The sequence below is a fragment of the Antechinus flavipes genome, chromosome 2, assembly GCF_016432865.1.
Source record: "Antechinus flavipes isolate AdamAnt ecotype Samford, QLD, Australia chromosome 2, AdamAnt_v2, whole genome shotgun sequence".
In the NCBI taxonomy this organism is placed as follows: Eukaryota; Metazoa; Chordata; class Mammalia; order Dasyuromorphia; family Dasyuridae; genus Antechinus; species Antechinus flavipes.
Window position 1 is genome coordinate 346,770,710 of NC_067399.1, and position 18,736 is coordinate 346,789,445.

An 18,736-nucleotide genomic window follows, 5' to 3' on the forward strand; every position below is an offset into this window, starting at 1 on the left:
TTCTCCACAGGACCTTAGATTATCCAGCTAGTTTGACCCTAAAATAACCACCTAGTTTTGTTTTTTCACTTTCTCCTATTCTGGTAAACTTTCTGACCCCAGATCTTCCTTCTCAAATATTATCTTCCCCTCCAGATTCCATCCATTTTTCAGTCTTACTCAGCCTCACCTTTTCATCAAGCCTCCTATGAGTACTCTGGCCACACTAATTGATTTTTCTCTTTTGGAGTAATAGTTGTTACCTTACAGTTTAAAACTTAATTCTGTAATTGTAGTCTTGGTAACATTTCTAATTAAATTTCAAGTTCCATGAGGATAGGTACCATGCTCTACATTTTATCCTTGATATTGATTAGTTTCTCTCTTCCTCCTTCCCTCTCTCCCTCCCTCTCTTTTTCCCTTCCTCCTTCCTTCTCTCTCTCTCTCTCTCTCTCTTTCTCTCTCTTTCTCTCTCTCTCTTCTCCCTCTCTCTCTCCTCTCTCTCTCTCTCTCTCTCTCTCTCTCTCTCTCTCTCTCTCTCTCTCTCTTTTTTTCTCTTTCTCTCTCTCCATCTCTTGTACTGAATACAATAGACCAACAAACCTATGTTAGATATTTACAACGCACTCAGTATTATGTCAAGTGTTATGGAGGAAAGATAACTACATGACCCTATGTTGAGGAACTTAAAACCTAGATGAGGAGACAAGATTGGCACATATCATTGAGTTAGACAAAGGGACTCAGACTTTAAATCAACAAGCCATGGATTCTAGCTTTGTCTCTTCCACAAATCACTAAACATCTCCAAGTATATTTTTCATCTAATATGAAGTATTTGGGCCAAAGGGACTCTAAAGTCACTTTTAATTCTATGATTCAATGCTTCTATAAATTTATATCCTCGGCCTTCAATAAATACTTGCTTATTGCTTATTAGTAAAGTAAATAACATTGGTAAGGACAAAAATTCCCCAATTCTGCCTGAGTATTGTACTGAAGTCATATTTTTAAAAATTGGATATGAAAGACAGAATGATTTGTGACATCTTGTCAGAAATATAGATACCAGTATAGAATATGACTTCTTCCTTTTTAAATAGCATTTTTTTCCAAATACATGCAAAAATAGTTTTCAACATTCACCTTTGCAAAACCTTATGTTCCAATTTTTCTTTCTCCCTCTCCTAACCCCTTCCCATAGACAGCAAGCAATTTAATATAGGTTAAACATGCATAATTCTTCTAAATATATTTCCACATATCATGCTACATAAGATAAATCATATCAAAAGGTGAAAGAAAAAAAAACATGAGAAAACAAACAACGACATCATAAAATAAAAATACTATACTTTGATCCACATTTAGTCTCTATAGTTCTTTCTGTGGATACAGATGGCTCTTTCCATCACAAATCTATTGGAACTGCTTTGAATCCCCTCATTGTTGAAAAGAGCCAAATCCATTACAGCTGATCAGATAATTTTGTTGTTGCTGCGTCCAATATTCCCTTAGTCCTACTCATTTCACTTAGCATCAGTTCATGTCAGTCTTTTTAGGCTTTTCTGAAATCACTCTGCCCATCATTTCTTATAGAATAATAATATACCAATATATTCATATACCATAACTTATTCAACCATTTCCCAAGTGATGAGCATTCATTCAATTTCCAGTTCCTTGCCACTACTCCCCCCAAAAAATTACCACCACCTTTTTTATACATGTGGGTCCTTTTCCCTTTTTTATCATCTCTTTGGAATACAAACCCAGTAGAGACACTGTTGAATCAAAGGGCATACAGAGTTTGAGAATCCTTTGAGAATAGTTCTAAATTGTTCTCCAGAATAGTTGGATCATTTCATAACCCCACCAACAATGCATTAGTGTTTCAGTTTTTCCATATCCTCTCCAACATTTATCATTATATTCTCCTGCCATCTTAGCCAATCTTTAGATTGGTGTGAAGTGTTACCTCACAGTTGTCTTAATTTGCATTTCTCTAATCAGTAGTGATTTAGAGCATTTTTTCATAGGACTAGAAATGGATTTAATTTCTTCATTTGAAAATTGTCTGTTCATATCCTTTAAGGGATGACTTGTGTTCTTATAAATTTGAGTCAATTCCCTATATATTTGAGAAATGATGCCTTTATCAAAAAACACTGCATGTAAAAAGTGTTTCCCAATTTTTTGCTTCCCTTCTAATCTTGGTTGTATTGGGGTTTTTGTTCAAAAACTTTTTAATTTAACACAATAAAAATTATCCATTTTGTACTTCATAATGTTCTCTAGTTCTTCTTTGGCTATGAATTCCTTCCTTTTCCATAAATTTGAGAGAAAAACTATCCCTTGTTTTCCTAATTTCCTAATTTGTTTATATTATCACCCTTAATCATGAACCCATTTTGACCTTATCTTGGTATAAGGTATTTGATGTTAGTCAATGCCTAGTTTCTGCCATACTATTCTCCAGTTTTCTCAGGAATTTTTATCAAATAGTGAGTTCTTATCCTAAAATCTGGAATCTTGGATTACCAAATACTAAATTAATATAGTTATTGACTATTGTGTCCTGTGAACCTAACTATTCCACAGATCCACCACTCTATTTCTTAGCTATTATCAAATGATTTTGATGACTACCACTATATAATATAGTTCTAGATTTAACATAGCTACACCACCTTCACTTGCATTTTTCATTAATTCCCTTGTAATTATTGATATTTTGCTCTTTCAGATGAATTTTGTTATTTTTTTTCTAGCTCTATAAAGTAATTTCTTGGAAATTTGGCAATTTCTTATCACCAAATAAATACATTAATTTAGGTAGAATTGTCACTTTTATTATATTAGTTTGGCCTACCCAGAATCACTTGATATTCTTCCAATTGTTTAGATCTATATTTGTATAAAAAAGTGTTTTGTAATTCATTCAAATAGTTCCTGACTTTGTCTTGGCAGGTAAACTTCCAAATATTTTACATTACCTACAATTATTATAGATAGAATTTATCTTTTGCTGCTAATAACTTACAGAAATACCAATGATTTATGTGAGTTTATTGTATATTCTGTTATTCATTGTTTCTATTAGTTTTTTAGTTGATTCTCTAGGATTTTCTAAGTATATAACATCATATCAGCAAAGAGTAATACTTATGTTTTCTTTTTATCTATTCTATTTTAATTCCCTTTTCTTCTCTTATTGCTAAAGCTAACATTTCTTTTTTTTAAATAACTTTTTATTGATAGAATCCATGCCAGGGTAATTTTTTACAGCATTATCCCTTGCATTCACTTCTGTTCCCATTTTTCCCCTCCCTCCCTCCATCCCCTCCCCCAGATGGCAAGCAGTCCTTTACATGTTGAATAGGTTACAGTATATCCTACATACAACATATGTGTGCAGAACCGAACAGTTTTCTTGTTGCACAGGGAGAATTGAATTCAAAAGGTATAAATAACCCGGGAAGAAAAACAAAAATGCAAGCAGTTTATATTCATTTCCCAGTGTTCTTTCTCTGGGTGCAGCTGTTTCTGTCCATCTTTGGTCAATTGAAACTGAATTAGTTCTCTTTATCGAAGCGATCCACTTCCATCAGAATACATCCTCAAACAGTATCATTGTTGAGGTATGTAATGATCTCCTGGTTCAGCTCATTTCACTTAGCATCAGTTCATGTAAGTCTCGCCAGTCCTCTCTGTATTCATCCTCCTTGTCATTCCTTACAGAACAATAATATTCCATAACGTTCATATACCACAATTTACTCAACCATTCTCCAATTGATGGGCATCCTTTCATTTTCCAGCTTCTAGCCACTACAAACAGAGCTGCCACAAAGATTTTGGCACATACAGGTCCTTTTCCCTTCCTTAGTATCTCTTTGGGGTATAAGCCCAGTAGAAACACTGCTGGATCGGACTTCTGGCCAAGATGGTGGAGAGGAGGCACACAACTGTGTAAGCTCCATGTTTTCTCTCACTATCCATTTCATTACAAGCCTCTGAATTAATGCTTGACTGAAAAAAACTCACAAATAGTTACCAAGAGAAGCCATCCTTGAGATTCGCCAGGAAAGGTCTGTTTTTCCTCGAGGGTAGGGACAGTTTTAGATCGGGCGCAGGCTAAGGGCAGTGGCAGTGAGAGCACGGGAGCAGACTGGAGAGGGGGTGGGGTGTGATCACAGCAGTCTCTGCGGGGAGAGCTTTGCTACAGGATTGGATACTTTGCCCTGGCAGCAAGCCAGCAGACAAGCAGAGAAACTAAAAACACAGGGGGTGAAGAATACAACCCCAAACAGCTGGAGTCTCTCTGGACTTGGCCACCCCTCCCCCACAGTGTCTCAGCACACTCTGGGAGTCTCAGAGCGCAGGCACAGCACAGTCCTGCTAGTGCCTCGCTGCTGCCCCCACAGTCTGTAGAGGAAGCTCGGTAACACCATGCAGCCCCTCCCCCAAAGAAAGCAGTCTCCATTTAGGGTTTTTTTTTCCTTTTTTTTCTTTGCTAGTTTGTCTTTGATTTTTGACAAAATGAGCAAAAAATTGAAAAGGACTTTAACACTTGACAGCTTCTATATAGATAGAGAGACGACTCTAAACCCTGAGGAGACTAAAAACAGACTGTCTCCAGGTGAATCCCCAAAGGAGGAGATCATCTGTTCCTCAGCACAGATGAATCTCATGGAGGAAATTTAAAAGGCTCTCACAAGAGAGCTAGAAGAAAAATGGGAAAAGGAGAGGGAGGCTTGGCAAAAGAGCCTGGAGAAGTCATCCCACTCATTTAAAGAGAGACTGCATAAAGAAATAAAATCCTTGAAAAATAGGATTAGTGAACTGGAAACAGAAAACAGCTCTCTAAAAAATAATATTGGGGAAATAGGAAAAAATTCCACAGAACAAAAGAACTCAATTGGACAATTAGAAAAAGATATTTAAAAAGTGAGTGAAGAAAATACTTCATTGAAAATCAGAATTGAACAATTGGAATTGAATGACTCGAGGAGACAAGAAGAATCAGTCAAGCAAATCCAAAAAAATCAAACAATGGAAAAGAATGTGAAATATCTTCTGCGGAAGACAAAAGACCTGGAAAACAGATCCAGGAGAGACAATCTGAGAATTATTGGACTCCCAGAAAAGCATGATGAAAAAAAGAGCCTGGACACTATTTTCCAGGAAATTATCAAAGAGAACTGCCCAGAAGTCATAGAAAGAGAGGGTAAAATAGACATTGAAAGAATTCATCGATCACCTACTGAAAGAGATCCTAAAATCAAAACACCAAGGAATATAGCGGCCAAATGCCAAAACCCTCAGACGAAGGAAAAAATACTGCAAGTGGCTAGAAAAACCCAATTCAAGCATCAAGGATCCACAATAAGGATCACCCAGGATCTAGCAGCATCCACATTAAAGGATCGAAGGGCCTGTAATATAATATTCCGAAAGGCTAAGGAACTTGGTATGCAACCAAAAATATCTTAGCCAGCTAGAATGAGAATCTTTTTCCAGGGAAGAAGATGGACATTCAACAAAGTAAGCAAATTTCACCTATTTTTGATGAAAAAGCCAGAACTTAACAGAAAGTTTGATCTACAAATATAGAACTCAAGAGAAATCTAAAAAGGTAAAGATTAATCTTGGGAATTATATTTTGGCTATAAAGATGTATAAAGAATACATGTATACCTTATTCTAGAAACTAGATGAAGAAAAGACATTGTACCAGAAAAAGGGTAAAGTTGGGATATTACATCTCATGAAGAGGCAAAGGAAACCTAGTATATCTGAGAGAAAGAATGGAGGGGGATGAATATAATGGGTATCTTACTGCCTTCAGAATTGGTTTAAGAGAAAAATTTTAGACATATTCAATCTATGGTGAAACTTCTCCCACCTCATTGAAAAGTGAGAAGGAAAAAGTGAAAAGGGAAGGAATAAGCTAAGTGGAAGGGAATACGGAAACTGGGAGGGAAAGGGGTAAGATAGGGGGAGGAACTCTAAGGTGGGGGAGGAGAGAGATACTAAAAAGGGAGGGGGGTGAGAAGCAAGTGGTACTCACAAGCTTAATACTGGGAAGGGGAGTAAGGGGAAAGAAGGGAGAAAAGCATAAACCGGGGTTAACAAGATGGCAAGTAATAAAGAATTGGTCATTTTAACCATAAATGTGAATGGGGTAAACTCCCCCATAAAGAGGAAGCGGTTAGCAGAATGGATTAAAAGCCAGAATCCTATAATATGTTGTTTACAAGAAACACACCTGAAGCGGGGAGATACATGCAGGTTAAAGGTAAAAGGTTGGAGCAGAATCTACTATGCTTCAGGTGAAGTCAAAATAGCAGGGGTAGCTATCCTCATCTCAGATCAAGCTAAAGCAAAAATTGATCTAATTAAAAGAGATAAGGAAGGGCACTATATCTTGCTAAAGAAGAGCATGGATAATGAAGCACTATCTATATTAAACATACATGCACCAAGTGGTGTAGCATCTAAATTCTTAAAAGAGAAATTAAGAGAGCTGCAAGAAGAAATAGACAGCAAAACTATAATAGTGGGAGATCTCAACCTTGCACACTCAGAATTAGATAAATCAAACCACAAAATAAATAAGAAAGAAGTCAAAGAGATAAATAGAATACTAGAAAAGTTAGATATGATAGATCTCTGGAGAAAATGTAATGGAGACAGAAAGGAGTACACTTTCTTTTCAACAGTTCATGGAACCTATACAAAAATTGACCATATATTAGGACATAAAAACCTCAAACTCAAATGCAGTAAGGCAGAAATAGTAAATGCATCCTTTTAAGACCACGATGCAATGAAAATTACATTCAACAAAAAGCCAGGGGAAACAAGACCAAAAACTAATTTAAAATTAATAATCTCATACTAAACAATGATTGGGTGAAACAGCAAATCATAGACATAATTAATAACTTCACCCAAGAAAACGATAATAATGAGACATCATACCAAAATGTATGGGATGCAGCCAAAGTGGTAATAAGGGGAAATTTCATATCTCTAGAGGCCTATTTGCATAAAATAGAGAAAGAGAAGGTCAATGAATTGGGCTTGCAACTAAAAATGCTAGAAAAGGAACAAATTAAAAACCCCCAATCAAACACTAAACTTGAAATTCTAAAAATAAAAGGAGAGATCAATAAAATTGAAAGTAAAAAAACTATTGAATTAATTAATTCAATTAAGAATTTGTTCTATGAAAAAAACAATAGACAAACCCTTATTAAATCCGATTTAAAAAAGGAAAGAGGAAAATCAAATTGTTAGTCTTAAAAATGAAAAGGGAGAACTCGCCACTAACGAAGAGGAAATTAGAAGAATAATTAGGAGTTACTTTGCCCAACTTTATGCCAATAAATTCGACAATTTAAATGAAATAGAAGAATACCTCCAAAAATATAGCTTGCCCAATCTAACAGAGGAAGAAGTAAATATCCTAAACAGTCCCATCTCAGAAAAAGAAATAGAACAAACTATCAATCAGCTCCCTAAGAAAAAATCCCCAGGACCAGATGGATTTACATGTGAATTCTACCAAACATTTAAAGAACAATTAACTCCAATACTAAATAAACTATTTGAAAAAATAGGGATTGAAGGAGTCCTACCAAACTCCTTTTATGACACAGACAGGGTACTGATACCTAAACCAGATAAGCTGAAAACAGAGAAAGAAAATTATAGACCAATCTCCCGAATGAATATTGATGCTAAAATCTTAAATAAAATATTAGCAAAAAGATTACAGAAAATCATCCCCAGGATAATACACTATGACCAAGTAGGATTTATACCAGGAATGCAGGGCTGGTTCAATATTAGGAAAACTATTAGCATAATTGACTATATCAATAACCAAACAAACAAAAACCATATGATCATCTCAATAGATGCAGAAAAAGCATTTGATAAAATCCAACATCCATTCCTAATAAAAACACTTGAGAGCATAGGAATAAATGGACTTTTACTTAAAATAGTCAGGAGCATATACTTAAAATCATCAGTAAGAATCATATGCAATGGAGAAAAACTGGAACCTTTCCCAGTAAGATCTGGAGTGAAGCAAGGTTGCCCACTATCACCATTATTATTCAATATCGTATTAGAAACACTAGCCTCGGCAATAAGAGTCAAGAAAGAGATTAAAAGAATTAGAGTAGGCAATGAGGAAACCAAACTATCACTCTTTGAAGATGATATGATGGTATACCTAGAGAACTCCAGAGATGCTACTAAAAATTTATTAGAAATAATTCATAATTTTAGCAAAGTAGCTGGATACAAAATAAATCCCCATAAAACCTCAGCATTTTTATACATCACCAACAAAACCCAACAACAAGAGATACAAAGAGAAATTCCATTCAGAATAACTTTTGATAGCATAAAATATTTGGGAATCTATCTACCCAAGATAAGTCAGGAATTATATGACCAAAATTACAAAAAAGTCTCCACACAAATAAAGTCAGACTTAAATAATTGGGAAAATATTAAGTGCTCTTGGATTGGCCGAGCGAATATAATAAAGATGACAATACTTCCTAAATTAATCTATTTATTTAGTGCTATACCAATCAGACTTCCAAGAAAATATTTTAATGATTGAGAAAAAATAACAACAAAATTCATATGGAACAATAAAAAGTCGAGAATCTCAAGGGAATTAATGAAAAAAAAATCAAATGAAGGTGGCCTAGCTGTACCTGATCTAAAACTATATTATAAAGCAGCAGTCACCAAAACCATTTGGTATTGGCTAAGAAATAGATTAGTTGATCGGTGGAAAAGGTTAGGTTCACAAGACAGAATAGTCAACTATAGCAATCTAGTGTTTGACAAACCCAAAGACCCTAACTTCTGGGATAAGAATTCATTATTTGATAAAAACTGCTGGTATAACTGGAAATTAGTATGGCAGAAATTAGGCAAGGACCCACACTTAACACCATATACCAAGATAAGATCAAAATAGTTCCATGACCTAGGCATAAAGAATGAGATTATAAAAAAATTAGAGGAACATAGTAGAGTTTATCTCTCAGACTTGTGGAGAGAAAGAAATTTGTGACCAAAGATGAACTAGAGATCATTACTGATTACAAAATAGAAAATTTTGATTATATCAAATTAAAAAGCCTTTGTACAAACAAAACTAATGCAAACAAGATTAGAAGGGAAGCAACAAACTGGGAAAACATCTTCACAGTTAAAGGTTCTGATAAAAGCCTCATTTCCAAAATATATAGAGAACTGATTCAAATTTATAAGAAATCAAGCCATTCTCCAATTGATAAATGGTCAAAAGATATGAACAGACAATTTTCAGATGATGAAATTGAAACTATTACCACTCATATGAAAGAGTGTTCCAAATCATTATTGATCAGAGAAATGCAAATTAAGACAACTCTGAGATACCACTACACACCTATCAGATTGGCTAAGATGAAAGGAAAAAATAATGATGAATGTTGGAGGGGATGCGGGAAAATTGGGACACTGATGCATTGTTGGTGGAGTTGTGAACGAATCCAACCATTCTGGAGAGCAATCTGGAATTATGCCCAAAAAGTTATCAAATTGTGCATACCCTTTGATCCAGCAGTGTTTCTATTGGACTTATATCCCAAAGAAATACTAAAGCAGGGAAAGGGACCTGTATGTGCCAAAATGTTTGTAGCAACCCTGTTTGTAGTGACTAGAAACTGAAAAATGAATGGATGTCCATCAATTGGAGAATGGCTGGGTAAATTGTGATATATGGATGTTATGGAATATTATTGTTCTGTAAGAAATGACCAGCAGGATGAATACAGAGAGGACTAGCAAGAGTTACATGAACTGATGCTAAGTGAAATGAGCAGAACCAGGAGATCATTATAGACTTTGACAGCGATATTGTATGAGGATGTATTCTGATGGAAGTGGATTTCTTAGACAAAGAGACCTGACTGAGTTTCAATTGATAAATGATGGACAGAAGCAGCTACACCCAAAGAAAGAACACTGGGAAACGAATGTGAACTATCTGCATTTTTGTTTTTCTTCCCGGGTTATTTTTACCTTCTGAATCCAATTCTCCCTGTGCAACAAGAGAACTGTTCGGTTCTGCAAACATATATTGTATCTAGGATATACTGTAACATATCTAACATATATATATATAGGACTGCTTGCCATCTAGGGGAGAGGGTGAAGGGAGGGAGGGGAAAAATCGGAACAGAAATGAGTGCAAGAGATAATGTTGTTAAAAAAAATTACCCTGGCATGGATTCTGTCAATATAAAGTTATTATTAAATAAAAGAAAAGAAAATATTAAAAAAAAAAGAAAAAGAAATACTGCTGGGTCATAGAGTATGCACAGTTTGATAACTTTTTGATCATAGTTCCAAATTGCTCTCCAGAATGGTTGGATGTCTTCACAATTCCACCAACAATGTATCAGTGTCCCTGTTTTCCCACATCCCCTCCAACATTCCCCATTATCTTTCCCTGTCATTCTAACCAATCTGACAGGTGTGTAGTGGTATCTCAGAGTTGTCTTAATTTGCATTTCTCTGATTAATACTGATTTGGAGCATATTTTCATATGTCTATAAATAGTTTCAATTTCTTCATCTGAGAATTGTCTGTTCATATCCTTTGACCATTTATCAATGGGAGAATGGCTTGATTTCTTATAAATTTGAGTCAATTCTCTATATATTTTGGAAATGAGGCCTTTATCAGAACCTTTGATTGTAAAAATGTTTTCCCAGTTTATAGTTTCCCTTCTAATCTTGTCTGCATTTGTTTTGTTTGTACAAAAACTTTTCAATTTGATATAATCAAAATTTTCTATTTTGTGGTCAATAGTGATCTCTAGTTCTTCTTTGGTCATAAATTCCTCTCTCTTCCACAGGTCTGAGAGGTAAACTATCCTATGCTCTTCCAATTTATTTATAATTTCATTCTTTATGCCTAGGTCGTGAACCCATTTTGACCTTATTTTGGTGTATGGTGTTAAGTGTGTCAATGCCTAGTTCCTGCCATACTAATTTCCAATTTTCCCAGCAATTTTTGTCAAATAATGCATTCTTATCCCAGAAACTGGTGTCTTTGGGTTTGTCGAACACTATATTATTAAAGTTATTGGCTGTTTTGTCCTTTGAACCTAACCTATTCCACTTATCAACCAGTTTATTTCTTAGCGAATACCAGATGGTTTTAGTAACTGCTGCTTTATAATATAATTTTAGATCTGGTACAGCTAGGCCACCTTCATTTGATTTTTTTTTTCATTAATTCCTTTGAAATTCTTGATCTTTTGTTTTTCCATATGAACTTTGTTGTTATTTTTTCTAGGTCATCAAAATAGTTTTTTGGGAGTCTGATTGGTATAGCGCTAAATAAAAAGATTAATTTAGGTAGTATTGTCATCTTTATTATATTTGCTCGCCCAATCCAAGAGCATTTAATATTTTTCCAGTTGGTTAGATCAGACTTAATTTGTGTGGAAAGTGTTTTGTAGTTTTGCTCCTAAAGTTTCTGATTTTCCTTTGGCAAATAGATTCCTAAATATTTTATACAGTCAATAGTTACTTTAAATGGAATTTCTTTTTGTAACTCTAACTGTTGGGTTTTATTAGTGATATATAAGAATGCTGATGACTTATGTTGGTTTATTTTGTATCCTGCAATTTTGCTGAAGGTGTGGATTGTTTCTAATAACTTTTTAGTGGCGTCTCTGGGGTTCTCTAAGTATACCATCGTATCATCAGCAAAGAGTGATAATTTGGTTTCCTCATTGCCTATTCTTATTCCTTTAATCTCTTTCTCAACTCTTATTGCCAAAGCTAGCATTTCTAATACAATATTAAATAGCAACAGTGATTGTGGGCAACCTTGTTTCACTCCTGATCTTATTGGAGTGGTTGCAGTTTGTCCCCATTACATATGATGCTTACTGTTGGTTTTAAACAGATGCTATTGATTATTTTAAGGAAAAGTCCATTTATTCCTATACTCTCAAAAGTTTTTAATAGGAATGGATGTTGGATTTTATCAAATGCTTTTTCTGCATCTATTGAGATGATCATATGTACTAAAGAAGGGAAAGGGATCTGTATGTGCCAAAATGTTTGTAGCAGCTCTGTTTGTAATGGCTAGAAGCTGGAAAATGAATGGATGCCCATCAATTGGAGAATGGTTGAATAAATTGTGGTATATGAACGTTATGGAATATTATTGTTTTGTAAGGAATGACCAGCAGGATGAATACAGAGAGAACTGGTGAGACTTACATGAACTGATGCTAAGTGAAATGAGCAGAACCAGGAGATCGTTATATACCTCAACAACGATACTGTTTGAGAATGTATTCTGATGGAAGTGGATCACTTCGATAAAGAGAAATTCCGTTTCAAGTGATCAAGGATGGACAGAAGCAGCTACACCCAAAGAAAGAACACTGGGAAATGAATATAAACTGCTTGCATTTTTGTTTTTCTTCCCAGGTTATTTATACCTTTTGAATTCAATTCTCCCTGTGCAACAAGAAAACTGTTCGGTTCTGCACATATATATTGTATCTAGGATATACTGTAACCTATTCAATATGTAAAGGACTGCTTGCCATCTGGGTGGAGGGAGGGAGGGGAAAAATTGGAACAGAAGTGAGTGCAAGGGATAATGCTTTAAAATATTACCCTGTTGGAATCTTTACAAACTGCTAACTAATTAGAGTTGATCTAATCTTACAAGAAGATGTTTTGGGCAGAACCTGAAACAAGGTACTAAGTAGGACTAATTAATACAAGGCTTGTGTTCACACCTTTACTCATTGGAGTTCACAAGTATGGGAGTTTCACAAGTAAACTTTGTAACTTTATGAGTTCACATCTCCCTTGAAGCTCTTTGGGCCAGAGAGCACTATGGGAGAAAACCCACAATCCCTCTCTTGAAGGAGCATAAATAGAGCTTCAATGGGCCAATCAAAGAAGTTTTTCAGAGTGAAGAAGCTACAAGTCGAGATTTCAGTGGAATTACACCAGAAGCCCTCTCTCCGAGGCAAGGCAGAATATATTTTCCACTTGGCTGGCTGGTCGCAGAGGAGAGTTCAGCTGGACTGGAGAGGAGCAACTCTGGTGCAGACAGAGAGCACTTTGACAGATTTCAGCGGAATTACGCCAGAAGCCCTCTCTCCGAGGCAAGGCAGAATATTTTCCACTTGGCTGGCTGGTGGCAGAAGAAGAGTTTTCAGAGGAAGAAGCTACGAGTCGAGAGTTCAGTGGACAACCAGATTCATCTTCATCTCACACCACTGTGGTAGGTGGCTGGGCTTCTGCACGCCCCCCACTGAGACGAAGCTGGTCTGAAAGACTCACCAGAAGCTAGCCGAGCCCCAAGTGAAGGAAACAAGAGATTCATTCCATCTCTGTGCTGGTTGGAGGCAGAAGAAAGCAGAGGCAGAGGCTGAAGGACCAGACCTTTGGATTTGGCGATATTTGGAGGGAGCTCTTGGAACCAAGTAGAGAGACAGACCTCTAAACGAACCGGGCTATATTGGAGATAATAAAAAATCTGAACTTTTATCACCTGGTGGTGTTTTGAGAAGAAAAAGCTCACCACATTACCCTGGCAAGGATTTTATTTAAAAAAAAAAAAAAAGAGAGAGAGAGATGATCATATGTAAAGCTAACATTTCTAGTACAATATTGAATAGTAGTTATGATAGTGGCAACCTTGTTTCACCCCTGATCTTATAAGGGAATGCTTCTAGTTTATCCCCATTACATATAATGCTTGCTGCTGGTTTTAGATTGATGCTAATTATCATTTTAAAGAAAACTCCATTTATTTCTATGTTCTGCAAAGTTTTAGTAGGAATGGGTATTGTATTTTGTTAAAAAAATTTTTTTGCATCAATTGAGCTCATCATATGATTGCTGTTAATTTGGTTATTGATATGATAAATTATGCTGATAGTTTTCCTGAGATTGAACCCAGCCCTGCATTCTTGATTTAAATCCTACTTGATCATAGAGTATTGTCCTAGAGATAAATTGTGGTAATCTCTTTACTAATATTTTATTTACGATTTGTGCATCAATATTCATTAGGAAAATTGGTTTATAATTTTCTTTCTCTGCTTTAGCCCTTTCTGGTTTAGGTGTCAGCCCCATATTTGTGTCATAAAAGGAATTTAGTGAGATGTTTCCTTTCGCTATTTTTTGAATAGTTTATTTAGTATTGGAATTAATTGTTCTTTAAATGTTTAGTAGAATTCACTTATAAATCCATCTGCTCCTGGAGATTTTTTTTTTAGGGACTTCATTGATGTCTTCAATTTGTTTTTCTAAAATGGAACTAAATTTTTTATTCTTTTTTTAAATAGCTTTTTATTTACAAGATATATCCATAGGTAATTTTTCAGCATTGACCGTTGCAAATCCTTTGGTTCCAACTTTTTCCCTCCTTCATTCCCCCAGATGGCAGGTTGACCAATACACGTTAACTATATTAAGGTATAGGTTAATATATTGTATACATATCCTAACAGTTATTTTGCTGTATAAAAAGAGTCGGACTTTGAAATAGTGTACAATTAGCCTGTAAAGGAAATAAAAAAATGCAGGCAGACAAAAATAGAAGGATTAGGAATTCTATGTACTGGTTCATAGTCCTCTCCCAGAGTTCTTTCCCTGGGTGTAGCTGGTTCAGTTCATTACTGCTCTATTGGAACTGACATGGTTCATCTCATTGTTGAAGAGGGCCACATCCATCAGAATTGATCATCATATAGTATTGTTGTTGAAGTATATAATGATCTTCTGGTCCTGCTCATTTCAGTCAGCATAAGTTCATGTAAGTCTCTCCAGGCCTTTCTGAAGGCATCATGCTGGTCATTTTTTACAGAACAATATTCCATAATATTCACATACCCATTCTCCAATTGTGGGCATCCATTCAGTTTCCAGTTTCTGGCCACTACAAAGAGGACTGTCACAAACATTCTTGCACATACAGGTCCCTTTTCCTTCTTTAAAATCTCTTTGGGATATAACCCCAGTAGTAACACTGATGGATCAAAGGGTATGCACAGTTTAATAGCTTTTTGAGTGTAGTTCCAAATTGCTCTCCAGAAAGGCTGGATGTATTCACAATTCCACCAACAATGTATCAGTGTCCCAGTTTTCCCACATCCCCTCCAACATTCCGCATTATCTTTCCCTGTCATTCTAGCTAATCTGATAGATATGTAGCGATATCTCAGAGTTGTCTTAATTTGCATTTCTCTGATTAATAATGACTCAGAGCATCTTTTCATAGGGCTAGAAATAGTTTTAATCTCTTCATCTGAGAATTGTCTGTTCATATCCTTTGACCATTTATCAATTGGAGAATGGCTTGATTTCTTATAGATTAGAGTCAATTCTCTATATATTTTGGAAATGAGGCCTTTATCAGAACCTTTGACTGTAAAAATGTTTTCCCAGTTTATTGCTTCCCTTCTAATCTTGTCTTCATTAGTTTTGTTTGTACAAAAACTTTTCAATTGGATATAATCAAAATTTTCTATTTTGTGGTCAATAGTGATCTCTAGTTCTTATTTGGTCATAAATTCCTCTCTCTTCCACAGGTCTGAGAGGTAAACTATCCTATGCTTTTCCAATTTATTTATAATCTCATTCTCTATTCCTAGGTCATGAACCCATTTTGATCTTATCTTGGTATATGGTGTTAAGTGTGGGTCAATGCCTAGTTTCTGCCATACTATTTTCCAATTTTCCCAGCAATTTTTGTCAAACAGTGAGTTCTTATCCCAAAATCTGGGGTCTTTGGATTTGTCAAACACTAGATTATTAAAGTTATTGGCTGTTTTGTCCTTCGAACCTAACCTATTCCATTGATCAACTAGTCTATTTCTTAGCCAATACCAAATGGTTTTGGTAACTGCTTCTTTATAATATAATTTTAGATCTGGTGCAGTTAGGCCACCTTCATTTGATTTTTTTTTCATTAATTCCCTTGAAATTCTTGATCTTTTGTTTTTCCATATGAACTTTGTTGTTATTTTTTCTAGGTCATTAAAATAGTTTTTGGAGAGTCTAATTGGTATACAGCTAAATAAATAGTTTAGGTAGTATTGTCATCTTTATTATTATATTTGCTTGCCCAATCCAAGAGCATTTAACAGTTTTCCAATTGGTTAGATTTGACTTTATTTGTGCGGAAAGAGTTTGTAGTTTTGCTCATATAGTTTCTGATTTTCCCTTGGCAGATAAATTCCTAAATATTTTATACTGTCAGTAGTTACTTCAAATGGAATTTCTCTTTGTAACTCTAACTGTTGGGTTTTGTTAGTGATATATAAGAATGCTGATGACTTATGTGGGTTTATTTTGTATCCTGCAACTTTGCTAAAGGTGTGCATTATTTCTAATAGCTTTTTAGTAGAATCTCTGAGGTTCTGTAAGTATACCATCATATCATCAGCAAAGAATGATAATTTGGTTTCCTCATTGCCTACTCTAATTCCTTTAATTTCTTTCTCAGCTCTTATTGCCAAAGCTAGCATTTCTAATACAATATTGAATAGTAACAGTGATAGTGGGCAACCTTGTTTCACTCCTGATCTTATTGGAAATGGTTCCAGTTTATCCTCATTACATATGATGCTTATTGATGGTTTCAAATAGATGCTACTGATTATTTTAAGGAAAAGACCATTTATTTCTATACTCTCAAATGTTTTTAATAGGAATGGATGTTGGATTATATCAAATACTTTTTCAGCATCAATTAAGATGATTATATGGTTTTGTTAATTTGGTCATTGATATAGTCAATTATGCTAATAGTTTTCCTAATATTGAACCACCCCTGCATTCCTGGTATAAATCCTACTTGATCATAGTGTATTATCCTGAGGATGATTTTCTGCAATCTTTTTTACTAATATCTTGTTTAAGATTTTAGCATCAATATTCATTAGGGAGATTCAGCTATAATTTTCTTTCTCTGTTTTCAACCTATCTAGTTTAGGTATCAGTATAATGTCTGTGTCATAAAAGGAATTTGGTAGGACTCCTTCATTCCCTATTTTTTCAAATAGTTTATATAGCATTGGGGTTAATTGTTCTTTAAATGTTTGATAGAATTCACATGTAAATCCATCTGGTCCTGGGGATTTTTTCTTAGGGAGTTGATTAATAGCTTGTTCTATTTCTTTTTCTGAGATGGAACTATTTAAACAATTTACTTCCTCCTCTGTTAATCTGGGAAACTTATATTTTTAGAGGTATTCACCCATTTTACTTAGGTTATCAAATTTATTGGCATAAAGTTGGGCAAAGTAACTCCTTATTATTGCTCTAATTTCCTCTTCATTGGTGGAAAGTTTCCCCCTTTTCATTTTTAAGCCTAACAATTTGATTTTCCTCTTTCCTTTTTCTAATCAGATTTACCAAAGTTTTATCTATTTTATTGGTTTTTTCATAAAACCAACTCTTAGTTTTATTTATTAATTCAATAGTTTTTTTTTTACTTTCAATATTATTAATTTCTCCTTTTAATTTTAAAATTTCAAGCTTAGTATTTGATTGGGGGTTTTTAATTTGGTCTTTTCTAGCTTTTTAAGTTGCAAGCTCAATTCATTAATCTTCTCTTTCTCTATTTTATTCAAGTAAGCCTCTAATGATGTAAAATTTCCCCTTATTACTGCTTTGGCTGCATCCCAAAAATTTTGGTATGATGTCTCATTGTTGTCATTATCTTGAGTGAAATTATTAATTGTGTCTATAATTTGCTGTTTCACCCAATCATTCTTTATGATGAGATTATTTAATTTCCAATTACTTTTTTCTTTATTTACCCCTAACTTTTTGTTGAATGGAGTTTTTATTGCATCGTGATCTGGAAAGAAAGCATTTACTATTTCTGCCTTCCTGCATTTAATTTTAAGGTCTTTATGTCCTAATATATGGTCAGTTTTTGTATAGGTTCCGTGAACTGCTGAGAAGAAAGTATACTCCTTTCTGTCACCATTCAATTGTCTCCAAAGATCTATCATACCTAATTTTTCTAATATTCTATTTACCTCTTTAATTATTTTTATTTGTTTTGTGGTTTGATTTATCTAATTCTGAGAGTGCAGGGTTAAGATCTCTCACTATTATAGTTTTCCTGTCTAAAATGGAATTAATTGAGCAATTTGTTTCCTCATCTGTTAATCTGGACAATTTATATTTTGTATTCATCCATTTCACTTAGATTATCAGATTTCTTGGTATCAATTAGGGAAATAGGTCCTAATATTTGCTTTAATTTCTTTTTCATCAGTGGTTAAATGCACCCTTTTCATTTTGATATTGTAATTTGGTTTTCTTCTTTCCTTTTTCTAATCAAATTAACCAAAGGTTTATCTATATTTTGTTGGTTTGTTCATAAAATCAACTCTTAGTATTGTTTATTAATTCAGTAGTTTTCAAGTAAGAATTTTCAGCAGTTTTAATTTAGTATTTAATTGGGTTTTTAAAATTTGTTCTTTTTCTAGCTTTTTTAGTTGTATTCCCAATTCATTGATCTTCTCTTTCTCTATTTTATTGATGTAAGCATTTAGTGATATTAAATTTCTCCTACAAACTGCTTTGGCTGCTTCCCCCAAAGTTTTAATATGTTGTTTCATTATTATTATTCTCTTGGATGAAATTATTGATTGTTTCCATGATT